Source organism: Pogonomyrmex barbatus, unplaced genomic scaffold (assembly GCF_055798465.1).
Source record: "Pogonomyrmex barbatus isolate J1 unplaced genomic scaffold, ASM5579846v1 scaffold6, whole genome shotgun sequence".
Lineage (NCBI taxonomy): Eukaryota > Metazoa > Arthropoda > Insecta > Hymenoptera > Formicidae > Pogonomyrmex > Pogonomyrmex barbatus.
In genome coordinates, this window is record NW_028297160.1 from 3,775,741 (window position 1) to 3,792,898 (window position 17,158).

The following is a 17,158-nucleotide window of genomic DNA, read 5'->3' on the forward strand; positions in this document are numbered from 1 at the left end:
TCTACTAGTGAGAGCAGAGAGTGATATTGATTTCCAGCGGGAGTGGAGGAGAAGCTGCGAGACGACATACCGCACACAGCGCGCCCGTGTGCATTGTGTCGTAGAACGAACCCAACCGACCTCCGTGCAACTCCGCACCAGGGGGGTGGATTCACGGTCAAGGCCGGTGAAACCAACCCTCCGTGTTATCCTCGTGCGACCCTCGCTCTCACCCACCCGGCACGCGCGCCCGATTAAGCTTTACGGTGTTGTGATTAACGACACCAACCTCCGCGCTTGTATAACTATATCTCGCGACTAGAACGTCATTTTATAGCGCGGACGCGGTGCAAAGTTCTTTAATAGGTTTACTCGAAGAATTAATATTCCTCATTTGAGTAAATGAGAAACATAAAGTAAAATGAACAGAAACATGAAATAAAATAAGTAAAAACATAAAATAAAATTTTTAGAAATTCACAGATTAGCATAAAAAATCGTCAGTTCTTGAAAGAATTGACAATCTTAATATTCTAAAACATATATTCTGTACGATTAATTTCTTTGCTCCGTTATATTAAATCGAATTAATTTATAAGCATTTTCTTATTCGCATCCATTGCATTCACAATTGTTGTGCGTTACAGCAGTTAACATTCATTTTTAAGCGATAAAACCAGCACCTTCGCGTAACTTAAGTGTATTCACCGATGTCCACACGGCTGGAAGAATTTCGCGTAGGATGCTAAAATGAAGCCAAAGCGAAATTTTCCTCTGTGTCGAGCCCAAAGTTGGCTACCCTACTCGCCCGTCGAGGTGAACACTTTAGAATCGACAGCACGAGAAGTCGCCTTGAGACACGGGGGGGAAGAAACCAGGCAAGAGGGACCGCCAGGACGGTCGACGGTTTTACGCAAGCGTTTTACGTTCCACGGATCTCTCGGCGTGCGGCGGGAATCGACGGGAGGACAGACAACGGTATAAAATATCGTCGAAAGCTATCGCGCGTTCTTTACGCGAAGGCTGGTTACACCTGCGCGCGGTGCCACGTGATGAAGAAACACTCCGCCACGTTCGAAGCTCACCTACGCGCCGGCACTCCGCTGCTTCGTTCGCTCGGTTCGCGTTCAGAGCCGCATTATCAGTCCGCTCGAAGAATTAATTAGAGGAGGATTCACACGCCTCGGTGCGTCCGCTCGTCATCAACGCAAAATTTCAATTACGCGCGCGTAAGTCCCAGCGATTCGTAGAGCGCCCTGAAGCAGTGCTCCGATCTGGACGTTTCTAAATAACATTGCAACGAAAGAAAATTGCAAATGAAAGAAAATATGATATTATTGTGCGTTGAACAGGGAATTTATAATAACAGCGTCAAATCAATTCAATTTTTCTGGATGATTAGTGCAAGGAAAAAATTAAACGTGATTCTTTTGCTAAACTTTATAGCGTAATTTATGAGATCTGATTTAAATTTAAATTTCTCTAAGAAAATTCTCTTGAATATTTTCCCTTCACCATTCGTTATTTTTCACAGATCAAATACGTTGAACAATTTCGTTGAACAGTTTCTATTAATGACATTGTACACTTAGCTACGATCCATTCGAATCATTAGACTAACAATACAAAACATAGGCTTTCGCCGACGTCTACGTTTTCGACCGCCTATTGAACGTGTCTCTAAAAATCGACATCGTCAATTACGGACCGCCTCGAAGGCGTCATTTGCATGTCGTGCCTTCTCGCGAGTACGATTTGTGCGTCCTTTGCGTCGTGCAGGTGACAATTCGCGACGCGTGTCGTAGTACGAGATTTGCTCTCATGGACTCCGTAATTAGCATAATCACCAATCATTACATCGACATCGTCAGATTTTCGTGGGCGTACATTCGAAATCACGCGCGAATGAGTATTTTCTACGTAAGGAAACAACGAAATAATAAAGTACAAATGTAAAATATGAAAGAATCCAATTATTTTTAGCCCTTTACGGTGATTCGATAAACGTTCAAAGCAATCAATTATAATTAATAAAATATTTTTTATCATTTCTAAATACTGCGAGTTACAGAACTTGAACATTACGTTATTTATATAATATTAAAAATAAAAAAATAAGTAGACTAAATTATCTAATATTTAGTTTCCAAAAATTGCAAAAATTCTATATAAAACATTCGTAATACCTTCGTAATACTCTTTAAAGTTTATTCTTAAATTTCTTTTAAACATTGCTTGTGTCTGCAACGTACGTTCACCTTTAAGATCTCTTTCACTATTAACAAGATATGTCTAACAGCATGGTCCAGTTTCACGTTACTTCTTATGACTCATTCGACTTAGGCGAATGTAATAATCTCTACAGCTACCTATATGTATAAACTTATCAGGAACTGTAGAATTATTGCAGGTGCAAGTAGAATTGTTAATAAAACTCCCGGTATTTAAAGTGAGATGTCAACTTTATAAAAACTATGTATTTATATCAAGAAAACTAAGCAGCGATAAGTGGATTTGTAAATCTTAATCACATTTTTCTTTATATCTATTTCTTTCAAAAATTCTTTCATTCTATTGAAGTAAATTATGTTTTTTTTTATCGTAATAGTTTTAGAACATAATATTTTTTATTTATGACTTTCTTACGTTTGGTTTCATTTTTACATTAGGTAACTGTTTCCTATACTTTCGATTTTTACTTTCCGACGACAGTCATAACATTTTATCGGCTACGTTTGAACTTATTCTCGTTATCGAACGAGGAATAGTTTCATGTAAATTTGATTACGTTTCTTATTGGGAAATTCATCAATCATATATTTTTTAGCTCGAGGATTATATTAATTCCGTATTACTTTTATAACAAAACCATGTTATTTATTCAAAATTATTCTATATTTGTCTAAAGTGTCGATTTTGATCTAAATGTGATCTCCTTGCCATTCTTTGTAATTCGCGCGGACATCCATATGATCCCTAAAATCCCTGGAATTTTATATTTTTAAGCGGTAACATATGTTTTTTTATGATTGATAATTTTGTGTAATTTGTATGATCAATACATTGTTAACTCTATTGAAGAAAATTCAGTCTAGCCCGATGTTTTTTTATTTTTTTTTTCGATTTATTTCCCATTAAACAGTTTACAAGCACGCGCGTACATCGTTGTCTACTCGATCTATGGCCTTGACTTTTTTTATTATTGTTAATACATAATCGAGCTTGGAATTTTTCATTCTTTTTTATTCAAAAGTGTTTTTCTCGGGAAGAAATACAATGCGTATATATCATGTCCTCTGAACTTAGGTTGCAGCGAGCTCCGAGGTTACCCGATCTACACTCGTTAAGTCGGTAATCGACTATTATAATCGTTAACGATCGTCACCGTCTCTTGTTATCGTCGTTGCCTCTGCTCAACTAACATCGATTGGCTATCAAGATCATAAATGCGTATCTAATCGACATATGCGATTGCGTCGCTAATGCGCGAGAAAAGAATACCTTTCGTCGTAGTTTCTCGATACTTTCTTAAAATTTTCAGATTTTGATTTGTCAGATTTTAAATCAAGAGATCCATTTAAAATTCATACCGATTAAGAAATAAGATTTTACTACTCTCCGTGTCTTCGCTCAAGTCTTACTCGAAACTCCACTTCGATTCGTTAAAAATTTCTTAATCTACCGATATTAAGTAGTTTCATAGTTACCGGTCGGTTTTCAATCTTTAGAAAGAAGAAGTCGATTACGAATACATTAAGAAATACGCACTTGTAGCCTTCGAAGTCTCATGAAATGTTCTGTACAGGTAAATGGCGAAGTGGATGGCGGCGGCCGTTTGATTAAGCGCGGTAGCTAGCACCGAGAGTGGTCGTTGGCGCAATTACGCCAAATGGATTTCCTAATTGCGGCGCCGTGCCACGGAGAGATTACTCACGTTCGATCGCCCTGCGTCCGTCGAATCGGCAAAAATGCGATATCGAGCCGTCGTATTCTCCTGCGCTGTCGTGAGAAATATATCTGCCGCGGAATCGATCTGACAAGATCAATTCCGCGATATGTTTGTCCGCGTGGAAAGATACGCTGGCATGCGGAATCCATGAAACGCCGAACTGATATATATATATATATATGAATGATGAGCCTCACATGCATTTTCAAGTGTCCCGAAATAAACAATATTATCGATGTATATCGGCAAAATAAAAGAGAGTCACTCTCCTTCTGAAAGTTTATTTGGGGATACGCAAAGACACCCTCCAATTATTATCACGAAAATTTAACTATTATTAAACCGATAATGATATATTAATTAATTCTTAAACGTAATTTAAGCGAGCGAGCGCAATCTTCTTGAGCTTTAAAAACTTGAAATCTTTTTAAATGCCAGTAAAATTTAAACGTGCGACGTTCTTTTCGAATTGCACCTAATATTTTTTACACGACAGTCTATCCCATCATTGATAGTCGTTTCGGAGAATAAAGGACGGCCTGAGAGAAGCACGCGCGTAGTTTCGCGTTGCGGTCGCTGCAGGAAAGCAACAAAACGCTCGCGCGCTTGGTTAGTTGTCTCTCCTAACCGGAGGAGTCGCGTGTAATCTTATCGCCGAGATAGCGACTACCTTAATCCTCGCTTATTCTATTTCTGCACGGCCGCCGTCTTTATGTGGGAGCGCGAAAGACGCGCGCAGGGAGAAAGAGAGATTGACGAGAGGCGGGATGGGGAGGGGAGGAGGGATATAAAGAGTCCAGGCACACGGAGGAGGTGGAGGAAGATTGCAGGGGCTACGCGAGAGCGAGCGTACCGAAGGGCCTTCGATCTGCATAGCAAATTGGCGATCGATATACGGTCACCGACGCACGGTGAATCGCGCGAGCCTCGAATTAAAGCTTATAACTTTCATGTCCGGCGCAATGTATCATTATGCACGCGGAGCCAGGGCCCCGGCGATGCAGCTGCCGCCGTGGCGCATCGGCGACCGGCGGCGGAGTGCGAATATGCGCATAAAGCACGATAAATCGTGTCCGCTGATAGATACCGATCGACAGATGACAATCACCGGACGTTCGATCGATCACGATCGGGAGAAGCCGTGTATCTAATCTCGATGGATATGTTTTTCTTCATATGCGACGGCAATTAATAATGCGTATATGGCGATTAATGATAGTGCCGAGTAAAATATATTGCGCAAATAGATGAAAATCGTCAAAGTATGTCATTAAAATATTAATCATATCCAAATTAAGAGCTTTGTTAAATCTATCGTTAAATGTACATTAGATGATTACAATTTTTAACTAATTTTCTTCGTAGTATGAATAAAGCATGAAAATTGGAGTTTCCTCGGGATATTAAATAAATGAATTTATTTGTCCTTGTATAAGACGTACTGTATAAACGCGATTATTATGTATGAAATGAGGCGCCTAGAAGGGGATCCGTTCGTGGGATTCAAGAACGTTTTCGTCGCTCAGTACGTTGTTTGCAAATGAGACAGGACAGCCGTGACATCTGACACTTTGCTCCGTGTCCGGCCACACTCTTTACTACATACATCAAGAAGAACGCTGACTTTTGTGGGATTGCCTTGTCGTATTAAGAATGTATTGAAACAATCATGTAAGCTCCACAGAATTATTCCATCTATTTCGACAAATATTTGTTGAATTCAAAACGCAAGAGAAACCGGAGCTCATGGATTTATTTCGGAGAAAGGTAATATGATTAACTATATGAACTGATTATACCCGATATTGGAAATCAATATCTGCTCTCAACAACATTAACGGTGCAAATAATATCATTATGGTAATGAAGAAAATATTATTTAATGCATATACATATATAAGGAATCTGTCATACAAAAATAACAAAAAAAAAAGAGCTTTTCATGTCCTTTGTCAATGTTGTCGTTTTGAAACATATGGTTTATAAAAATAAATACAATTACGAGAAATAATACACATTAAAAGTAACATATATAATCATAACTCGAACAAATTAATCTGAAAAAGAGATTATAGACACAATAGACAGGATGAAGAAATAGAGGCGTATTCTACACTTTTCTATCCACAGCCTTTATTTCTATTCTGCCAAGATCCGTTTTGAATTACTTAATTTGTATTATTCGACAATGTATTTTGTATATATAGGCACGTACTTTCGGCGTGACAGGATTCCGCGATGAGAATCAGCGCGTGTGCGACGGTAACGACGGTAGAGATTTAAAGCGTACATGTCATGCTTAGCACGCGTCAAAGTCACGAGGCGTGAAGGAACGAAGCGCGTGAACGAGATTGGTCGCAGCAGATCGTTCTACGTGGCTGGGTTAACGCGCGTGTCCGCTCCACTTCCGACATTAAGCCACCCTCGCGCGCAAGGTGGTGATCGTAACGTCGCTGGAAGATATTTTCAAAACTCGCGAGTCTCTGCGTCGTGCAAATCGCGTATAATCGCCCTATCGGAATTGCAAAACTTTCACATGCATGTATATGTAGTACATGTGTATTACATATACATCATATATGACAGACCCACGATATATATTTTAAAACGTTGCGAATAAAAAAAAAAAGGAAAAAGAATTATCTTTCATTGCACCATAGATATATCATTTAGACGAGCTCAACAAACTTTGAAAAATATCACTGTTATCGTGGATATTTTATTTTCGCTATATTTAAAATTTTAATAAACTATTATTTGTAAAATTCTCAGTTGACTTTTCTGTTGATAAATGTATAGTAACGCGAGATTGCGAATAAACTAACACGGATGCATAAAAAAATAAAGCCATCTAGAATATAAATTCAAAATATTGCAGTATTGTTTAAGTGTATATTTAAAATCCGCAATATCTTCTTTCTGATGGTATAACTTGTTATAATAACGTATTGAATTATGCATCGCTATACGGCAACGATCCAGGAATAATAGATAAACGCTTTCCAGTCGCGTTTTCAAACTTGTGCATCGATCTGGCGTGAGTTTAAAATTTCAACCGCGAGGCGCACGCGGAAAAGGTCGAGCGTGAAAAAGATCGAGTAGTCGAGAACACACGCCTCGTACGTATTTACTTTAACACGCGTGTCCGCTCCACTTCCGACGCTTAGCGTCGCGACGCTTCGACGAGCGCGGCATAACGATGTTAAAACCGCCCTCGCACGTGACAACGAAGGAAAGCTGGCTTCTGTGAGATCGATTATAAACGCATTCTAGTGTCAACGAGGGTGGAAGAAGCGGCTTTGATATTAAATGGCAGTTCGTCGTGCGATTATTATCTCTCTCTCGATTCCTCTGGATAAGATTCCTTCGGGTGCTTAATTCGATCTCGTTTAACGCGTTAAGCGATCACATGTGTAATACACCGATACCCTAATATCGAACTATCTGATAAAAGTATACAACTCTTCGGGTTGTTGTTTAATCGATTTTGTTTTTTTTTTTATTTATCTCTCTCTTTTTCAATGTGCAGCGGCGATTAAAGTCGTGACATTAATGGAGCAAGCAACGACAAAGTTGCAACGAATAAAACTACAACGAGATATTACTCTGTTAACCGAGTTTCGATATAGCGCACGCCTGTGATACTATGATAACCCTCGATTAACGCGACATTTTTATAACATTATAGGCAGCATACTCCTACAAGAGAAAACGATACGATAAACCTTTAGCACTGTAAAACATATTGTAATAACGTGTAACGTATAAATTGTACACTCTCACGTTTTCCAATACTTTGATTAATTTTCTCTCTCTATTTCTCTTCGTCAAACAAGCTTATAAAAATAATGTCTCTTTTCATGAAGTTCGCACTTCTTTTATATATGACAAGCGCAATTACTATTAAAATTATTGAAAATATTTATAACAACTGTGTACAATCCTCTTTACAACAAAAATTAAATTGAAGATTGCTACCTTGTTGAAAATAATTCGAGGTAAAAACCGAAATATTTATGTATTTGAAATAAAGTTTATACATTTATTTGTACTATGCATTAAATTCCTCATTTTCATCCGCCCTTTTTCTAATTACCGTTTTTTGATTTTGAAACTCAATTAATTAATGTTTAAATTGAAGAAATTAGCTTATTATGATACATGATTAAATAACGTTAATATTATAGATTATTTTTCGTTATTATTAACAAAAGATTGCTTTTATCAGCAATCGCACGATACAAATCGGAGCCAAACTTCGCGATTGGTATCGATAATTACGATCGCGATCGTCAGAGACCCGGCGGCGCGTTTTCGCCGATTACAAAATGGCAAGATCGAATCGTCGCTTACCGGATAACAGTTAGGAGCTGCCGCGCATCCGATCCTCCAGAGATTCAACCTCCTTCTTGGGACACTTTAACCGACGTACCGGACACCCTCTCCTTATAGTCACAAATCACAATACAGCAGGCACTGAACTTAGCTTTATATAAAGACCATCCCTTCTCTCTCTTCTCCTTTTTATCACAGCAACAATCGAATGTCCGGGCCGCCGTGCGGATGCGCAGTTCGCGACGTTAATATCCTCGGACAACAACACTCGAGTCGATATACGGAAATAACAACGAACAACAACAATGGTTGCGGGATGGCTCGACAAGCGAGCGTCGATCACATTGCATTAGCACATACACAGAAATTTTGCCGATCTCTCAATGGCGGCACTTCACAGCCTCCGCCTTTCGCTCACGTGCGGACGAACGTTCCTCTCGAGATCGGGAATGGCACTACTCGATGACGATGTGCGACGATGCTCTCTCCCACGCATTCGATAATCGTAAGCTCTCTCTCTCTCCCCTTTCTCTTTTCCTCTCTTCCGATATTCCGATGCCGTTAACAGTTAGAGCGTAAACTCACGCGGGTCACACAACTAATACGAGTGGCCAGCGAGATCAATCAGGCACATCGAGATCACAGAATTCTCCGGTCCGTCGGGATGTCACTATCACGTGACAGCTACGACGATCGACGGGCTCAACGAGCGAACTTGAAATGTCCCGCGACGATCCCTCGTCCGCGACGGACGACGATTGCGCGCGCTTTTTACGCAGGCGAAGATAACCCTCTCTCGAGAATAAGCCCCGCGGAGACTCCCCCTTTCGCGCTTCGATGCGTTCCTCGTATGTGGTCCAGTTTTCCCGCTGTCGCGCGAGGGTGAAAGAATGAGGGGAGAGGGAGAGAGCACGGAGGACACCTCGGAGAAGGAGAAAGACGTGGCGCACGCTCGAACGGCCGACGACACGCCGATCCTCTCAGTAGCGCGGTCTCGCGCCGACTGCGAGGCTGCGGCGGCTCGGAAGTTTCACCTTCGGCCGCGTTCGCCACCCTCCGTCCCTCTCTCCACGTGCGCGCGGCATCCCCCACTGACTTTCGTGTCCCACGGACCTTAAGTCCCCCTCCGCCGGCGACGCTTAACCCGTGCCAGCTGGCCCCACCATCGGCTTCGCGGTACCCTCTCCGGCTTCGAAGACTGGTCCCCTCTCTTAGGCGTCGCGTCAGCCTAACCGAGAGCAATAGGCGCGAGGTACGCGCACGCACACCATCGCGCGTGGGTGCACGTACGAACGTCGAACCACGCCTATCTCCCTACCTCGTGCACGCGACCGACCAGTTCACGCTGTTTTTACTGGCGAGGTAGCCAAGGGTGACCGAGAGTGAGAACGATGTACGGGGAACAAGAGAGGGAACGGGGCGAGGGAGGGGAGGAGGGGGTTACACGCGACGTGCGGAATGAAGGGGAGAAGAAAGAGAGAAAAAGAGGAAAGGAAAAGAGACGAAGATATCTTACTGGCGTCTCGCTCACGCCGGGACTGCCCACGCGTCCGAGGGTGCGTACACACGCGCGCACAGGACTCGATAAGAGAGCCGGTGTTGCGCGCTCAATAGTGCTTAAGCTATCATTTTCTGGAAATCTACGATTTTTAATAGATAACAGCGAAAATGTTTATCAAATAATTTTACTGAAAAACCATTAGACTCGTTATCGCCAACATTCCATCGTCAACAGTTATGATCTTTCTTAACAAGAGTCAATAAACATCTGAGGATATATCAGGTCGATGTTTCAATCTATCTTCACTGATTTTACTTGATGCATTGTCAAATTTTGCTAATTTGTCATTTGTCGTCAAGGGATGTTTTATTTAATATAATGAACACATTTCTCACTTGGTAGCGTTCCTTCAAGAATGGCAGCAAAATGTTACCCGACAAATTTGGAACATCCGCTTCGTTCTGCGAACGCAGGAACTCAAATATAGCCTTTTGGAAAGTTTCTGATAAAAATACCTGATGCGTCTTCTCCTTGTACGACTTTTGTAAACAAATGCCCCTTGAGATATTGACACGTGGTCGAGGCTCCGGCCACACTTTAGACACGTGTCCACCATGTCGAGAGTACTCGCTAAGTGGCTGCTCGACCGTTTGAATTTTTTCTAGACATTCGTATTTGCCTTTTTCCTCTTTTCATTTTTTTCTTTTTTTCCTACCGAAGAAACCGCCATGCGGCGGCGACCTAATGCCAGATGGAGAACCGTAAAGCCGCGGACTAGTCAAAGTTGATTTATTTTAAGAACTCGCGTGCCGCGAATATAAATTTAACGTTCTCCATTTCCTTCTCTTTCCGCGTATAATACGCGGAATTATTACCACGTAAAATAAATTACGTAACAACGATCCCTCTGCGATTTATCATCCACCATTGACAAACCATCAAATATGATCTGTCGTTGCGGATCCTCATTACAAACCACGATTATACAATTTATAATTGTATTATAATTGTATTTATGTCATCAGTATTTATTGTCATCAGATAACAGATGAAGCATCGCGGAAATCTGATGATAATTTGTCGTCATTAATAATCAAAATTCTATAGAAACGAGATCAATAGTCTCACATGAATCGTAACAACGTAATACGTTCGGGACCACGGATTGCGATCCACCTTATCTCAGCGACGTTCGTATGATCGAGAGGCATGTAATTTGGTAAGTGCGTACGTTAAAGCGAAGCCATATATATTTTCTTTCGCTCTCACTCGCCTTTCGCGTTGTAATTATAACAAATTGATAGGTTCGAGGCTTGGGCCGGGCCATCGCTTATTGGAATAATTGCGCGATCTACGTCATTAGCCTTAATGAGCCCGGGTCGGGTCTAACGCCTCTTAGAAACCGTTGCACTTTCGAAACGATCCATACAGCGTGGCGTTTTCTCCAGTGCGTGTGCCCACGCACCTCGTCGCCGGCCGGTCCGTAAAATCTAACGTAATTACAGGTTCGAGCGTGCGACACAACGCTCGTACGACGCATATAGATCATTACGTATTTCGTTGTTCCCCAATCTCTTTGTCAGCTCAGGTATATGAAAGAACTGACGCAATTTGATCTTACTTCGATCGCGACTTCCTCAATTCGGTGCCTACATTTTGATTGGGAAAATGCAGTAAAAGGTGCACCGATGAATGATTGATTTATAGGAAATGACTATCTCGAATTCACATTCATTTATTAGAATTCTGAGAGATAGATTTGACTAAGGAGTAGAACCATATGTCAATCATAAACAATCATTACTTATTGCAATTATGCAATTACAGATTCGTTCGAACGTATTTTAAGAATAATTATTTCTCTTTCTTAATTTTATATTCTTGTTAAAAATAAATCTTTATTTTTTGCTATTTTATCGGGTTTATATTCATATCTGTAAATTAATCATATATTTAACACAATTTTATATATATATATATATATATATTTGGTTATGATTCGAAGATAAATGTTGTTGGCAAAGGAAGATTTCCTGCGGCGTTTTGATCCATGCACTTTCCGGGAAGGCAGAAAACGGTCGTTGACTCGTGTTAACGCAAAGCCTGTACTTCCCTTTTCTTTTTTTTACGCGCGACTTTCACGTCACGTCGCACAAACCATGCGTACGTACGTACGCGCATTGTGACGCACGCCTTCCGAGCTTTGCACCTGGGTATATACCCACCTTTCCCGCAAGAAAGAGATCCTTACCTAAAGGCACGCACGAGATGATCCAGCTGTTTGATCTCCGCCACGCGTTCCCTTTTTAGGGAGCTCGTGCGCGTTACGTTGGGATTTCGTAACGGCATCTGCGTTTACAGAATCCTCGCGCTTGTAATGTCGCGTTATATCAGATTTTGCTAATCCCCCACGTGACAAGAGAGCATGGTAACGGTAACGAATCTAAACCGCCAAATTTTCATACGTCGCGTCGTAATGTCTAGAGAAGTAAGATTCTCTAAATTTTTAAGGCTTAAATTACGTGACATTTGCTAAATAATTTTTATCATTTTCAGCATTTTGATATTTTTTTTTAGATATTTGCTTATTATTTCTCTTTATATCTCACTAATTATCTTCTTAAATCGATGAATTTTATGTCATTTTTATGTATGATAATGCATAATATGAGAACAGTTTTTTAAGAAAATATCTTTCTCGAGCATTTATTTTGCATGATTTCGATTGTGCATAAATGCGCGTGGCTCGCGACGAAAGAAACGTCCGCGAAGGATTCCCGGGTAGGAGAAAAGACCACGGCCCGAGCCGAACAAATCCCGAAATAAATGTCATCGTGTATCATCGTGGTAACGTAATCCTGGATCGCGAAGACAAATGGCAGCGGAATACGATACGATGCACCGCGGTCGGTCGTCCGAGATGAGGAGCCTTCTCGTTTCATATATTTACATACCGCGGCGAAGGAAGGTCCGTAGGGAGGTGTTCGTCCTTTTCCCGAGAGGCGAGAGAAGGTACAACTTTGGAAGACGAACAGAGTGAGACGTATACGTCGTTAAGGTCGCCAGTAGTGTACGATCGACGAAGGACGGACGGTGACTTCTCTTCCAGAAATCATACAGGATCGGATTCGTGCATCTCGAAGTCGAATAAAATTTTTATCATTTAAATCACTGCATTCAAAAATATTATTCGAGTAAATATGATGGGATTGTAAATCTAAATTAACGAGAAGTAATTTTATTTTTTTTTTTTAATTTTATAATTGCAAAAAGCAAAGAGAATTATCAAACGGTAACTTCTGTATCATTATAACAATCGTTAATGATATCATTTTTGGATATTTCTCGCATGAATTAAGAGAAAAAAATGATAGATAAATTTATGCATTTCCTACTGTCGCAATATCAAATATTTAATTGTAACATTCTGAAATATATAAAATCACCTCGCTATATTACATAATAATATCTTGTCTAAAAATTGCCAAACTAAATGAATATTTAATATTATTGAATTTTACACAATAATATATGACATACTCCTGGCAGAGAAAATATTGATTGGTGTCTTGGTATTATTAAAGGGTTGTAACCTCGCGGCCGACATTTTACTTTGGAGCAAGTATATATACCGGCCCTGAGGAAGGAAAAACAAATCAAACGGTCGGTCATGCGTCAAGATTTTAAGTAAACATGTGCAGGTACGAGCGCGCGAGCGCGCGTTTATGCGCGAGCACGCAACTGAGCATGCACAACTACAGGTATTAAAAAAAGCACGCGTTTGCTCTGTCTCGAAGATCTCTTCGCGGGCACGTACGACTAGAAGAGGAGAGGAGTCTTGCTCCGAGAACTCTCCTCCCGATTTAGCCAGCCGTGTCACCGCCTCTGCTCACCTTCGGAAGGTCTCGTTTCAAGGTTGAAAGTCTAACGACCGTCCCGTCGATCTGTCATCCGTGATCGGAGTAGATAAGAGGATTATATATTATATGTCAATTCTCTTTCTCTTCCTTCTAAACTCCGTGTTACTTTCGTCAGAAGAAAATAGACTCGAATTTAATGTATGTACTCGCATTTTGATATATGACTATATAATAAACTACCGTAAATGAGGAAATAAATAATTTGTGTTTTAAGAGAAACGCTCATCATACAAAAAAAGTTCTCCTTTGAAATTTTTCGTAATATATTTTGCTGTTAAGAAAACTTACCGAAAGCAGGCTTTTCAAAATCTCTAATTAAATAATTATTAATAATGTTATGTAAACAAGTCATTAGAAACATCCCTTAAGTGACTCAAAATTTTAAAGTTATAAATTTTTTTTATTGAAAACACTACATGTTTATCTAAGTATAACTTAATATTTAGATACTCATGAAATAAACTTATATAGCGATATAATGGGAAGGAGCGTCATGTGGAAATCATAAATATACGGATTAGTATACAAGCTATAGAGGTAACGTAAAGAGGATAGAGGAAACTTAATGCCTGCATCATGAAAGTGGCACACACGGAATACAGAAGTAATTTACACGATCCACCTACGACACAACAACGCGTAGCGCAACAGGTTCCCAAACGTGGCGAAGCGGAACACCGAGAATTCGAGCGTGAATTATGACGTTGGCTTTCCTAATGCACCCTAATACGGTCGTAGCCGGTCACGTTTGTAGGGAAGGGGGGGGAAGAAGTCGGGAGAGGAAGATCGCAGGGGAAAACGAATAATTTGTCGGGCGCGGCGACCATTTTTCCACGCAATCTCCCATCACGCGAGCGCGCGAGAAAAGAGAGAGAAAAAAAGATCGTAGAGGTTCAGAGAGACGCGTGTGAGGAGAACGAGAAGCGGAGTGGAAAGCGTAGGCGGGGCGCATACCAGAGGCACCTGCTCATTTACTTTACGCCGGTCGGTTGTAGCTGATGTAGAGAGGGAATCCTCATTAGGATTTACCCCTACCACGCTATCGCCACTACTGCCGCCTCTTGAGTGTTTCTACCATACACCGAGGCTAGAGAGAGAGAGAGAGACGAAGAACACGATTTATTCTCAGGGAGATCTGTTCCTGGCAGAATCTAAACGCGAGTACGTATTTACATCGGATTGTAACATCAGTTATATAAGATAAATAATGACTCGACGAGTAAGAAATTCATATAGATAGTTTTTTTTTTAAATAAAAAACGCTTCCGTCGTGAAGATTAATTGTCAAAGTGGAATTTCAGAAATTAGACGTGATGATAAAAGATAGAAAAGATAGAAAGATAGAAAAGATAGAAATGAGTGAAAATATTTGTTATACCTTCGACGTTAAACTTAGGATCTTGATTGGATAAAAGACAATGAATCTGTTACAGTATGGTTGAGCATTATATTAAAATGTGAAAAAACAAATAAGGTATAACAAAGTATAAAAAGTATATAAAATTTTGCAAAATTCCTGATGTATCTAATTGTCCCGATTTTTTTTCTTTTTTTTACGAAAAGGAAATATTATAATAGTTATTAAATTTAAAGAATAAAAAAGTTTTATAGGGAAATAGTCTGGTAATGAACGATTTTAAAGGAAAAAAAAAAAAGTAAAAAAGTAAAAGTAAAATCGTTCATACCGAAGTAACCGACTGAAATCGGTGAGTTATGAATCGATAACATTTTTCCAAGGCATAAAATCCTTCATTCTCTGCTTTATGTAACGTTTTTCAGCGTCTAAAGAGATTTATAAAGCGGCGAAAAGGGGGGTGCGTAAGTACGAAGAGAAGAGAGAGATTACAGAAGTCTCCAGTGTGCGGGAGAACGGGAGGGATTGATGAGGGAGAGAAAAATAGTGAAACCGCAGCACCCTCCGCATTGCTGTGTACAGAGCGGGGCGAAAAGGGGGAGACCCCGTGGGACCCCGTGTAAGATCTCACATAAAGATCGTCGTCCGCGCACAATAATGGCCCTCGGGCTGGCTGCCTGTCCTGTCGCCCGTATTCCCCGTGACCTCGTCGGCGACCGTTATGACGAGGCGCTCGCTGTTGCAGCTTGCCTTGTACTCCGTGTGTAAACCACGCGTGTACGTGCCTTTTAGGGCCCCCTCCACCCCCTCGCCGTGAGCGTATTCACGAGACAATGGTACAGGAACAACGAAGCCGCAGGGGTGCGATGTAGCCCTCTGTGCGATGCGGCTATCTCAATTTGTATCTTTCGCGAGAGGTGCGCAATGCCGAGTCGCCCGTCATGTTGCGTTACGTCTACTTCTAGGGATTGAAGGATCTGCGAGGATAATTACGATCTTGCGGAGACCCCACTGTAATATCAATGATCTGAGAACGTCTTTCGATCAGGATAATCGGAAAATGAGAGAGAAATTGTTTTTTCCATTCTTTTTTGCTTTTGCAAATCACGTTTAAGCGATTTCGTAAATCCAAGATTTATAAATCCAAAGATTTAGAGAGTACAATTATAAAAAAAATTTAAATATTAATACTTTTAAGGCTTCCATGGTTATTATCTTTAAAAAGGTTAATGCATATACGAGTAGACACATCATCTGTATCATCATGCATTGTTAAATGCCAACATTGCAGTTCACTTTATCAAGGCAAGAAGCAGCCCGATAATGTGTATTTAAATATTCAAAAATTATGATTATATCTAAAATTCTAGAAAATTTGATAAATAGAAATATTAAAATTGACTCATCTATGTTATTAAAAATACATTAGTGTTATACCTTATATTAATATACTTTTTATACGTTTTCCAAAAGAGATTACATCTTTTACCAATGTCAAAACTCTTGTTATCAGGATTTTAAAATAGAAAAGATTGTTTCTAAGGAATTCATATACTGCGATACGCATGTATGTGTATCGCGTGAGTGTAATACAATTCTTTTTAGGAATAGCACAGGCATCCCGCGACGTGACGATGTACGTTGACAGAATTGACGTGTAATTGCACGCTATATACTGTCGCTCCGCGGGCCATAATGAAGCCTTATTATTAACGATCGCCCGCGGCAGATCGCGCCGATGGTTTCACACGCTGCGAGTCTTCCTTTCAGTGTGTGCCCGAACGCGCGAAACCTTTATCGCCCTTCTGAAAGAATATCGAACTCTCCTTTCGAGGCGATGTGAAAAGAGAAGTCGAGCCCCAAAGAAACCTGAATTAGTTCACCGCCGCTGTACTAACTGCGGTAGTGACATGTCATGCGAGCACACTGATATTATGACGCAGAACGGACGTTTAGACTATCGCGGTTATTGTGCAAAATTGAAAAAGTATCATTTTTTATTTCATATTCTTCGATCTCCTTTCTCTCTAATTATTTATAATGCGTATACATATTTTTAAATGGGTTATAGTAATAGATTATGTAATAAGAGAGTGTCTTTTTGAATAATAATTTTCGGT

General features: G+C 40.4%; 1 protein-coding gene across 2 annotated transcripts in view; it reads right to left on the reverse strand.

Moving 5' to 3' along the window:
- klu (zinc finger protein klumpfuss) overlaps positions 1-17,158 on the reverse strand; it is a 67,805-nt gene that overhangs the window by 40,594 nt on the left and 10,053 nt on the right. The window contains exon 1 of one of the 2 annotated variants that reach the window (XM_089082241.1): positions 8,282-9,397. The exons of the other annotated variant lie outside the window; for it this stretch is intronic. The gene's annotated coding sequence lies outside the window, so the exon portion shown is untranslated. Of the gene's footprint in view, positions 1-8,281; positions 9,398-17,158 lie in introns of those variants that run through there. 2 annotated transcript variants of the gene reach the window in all.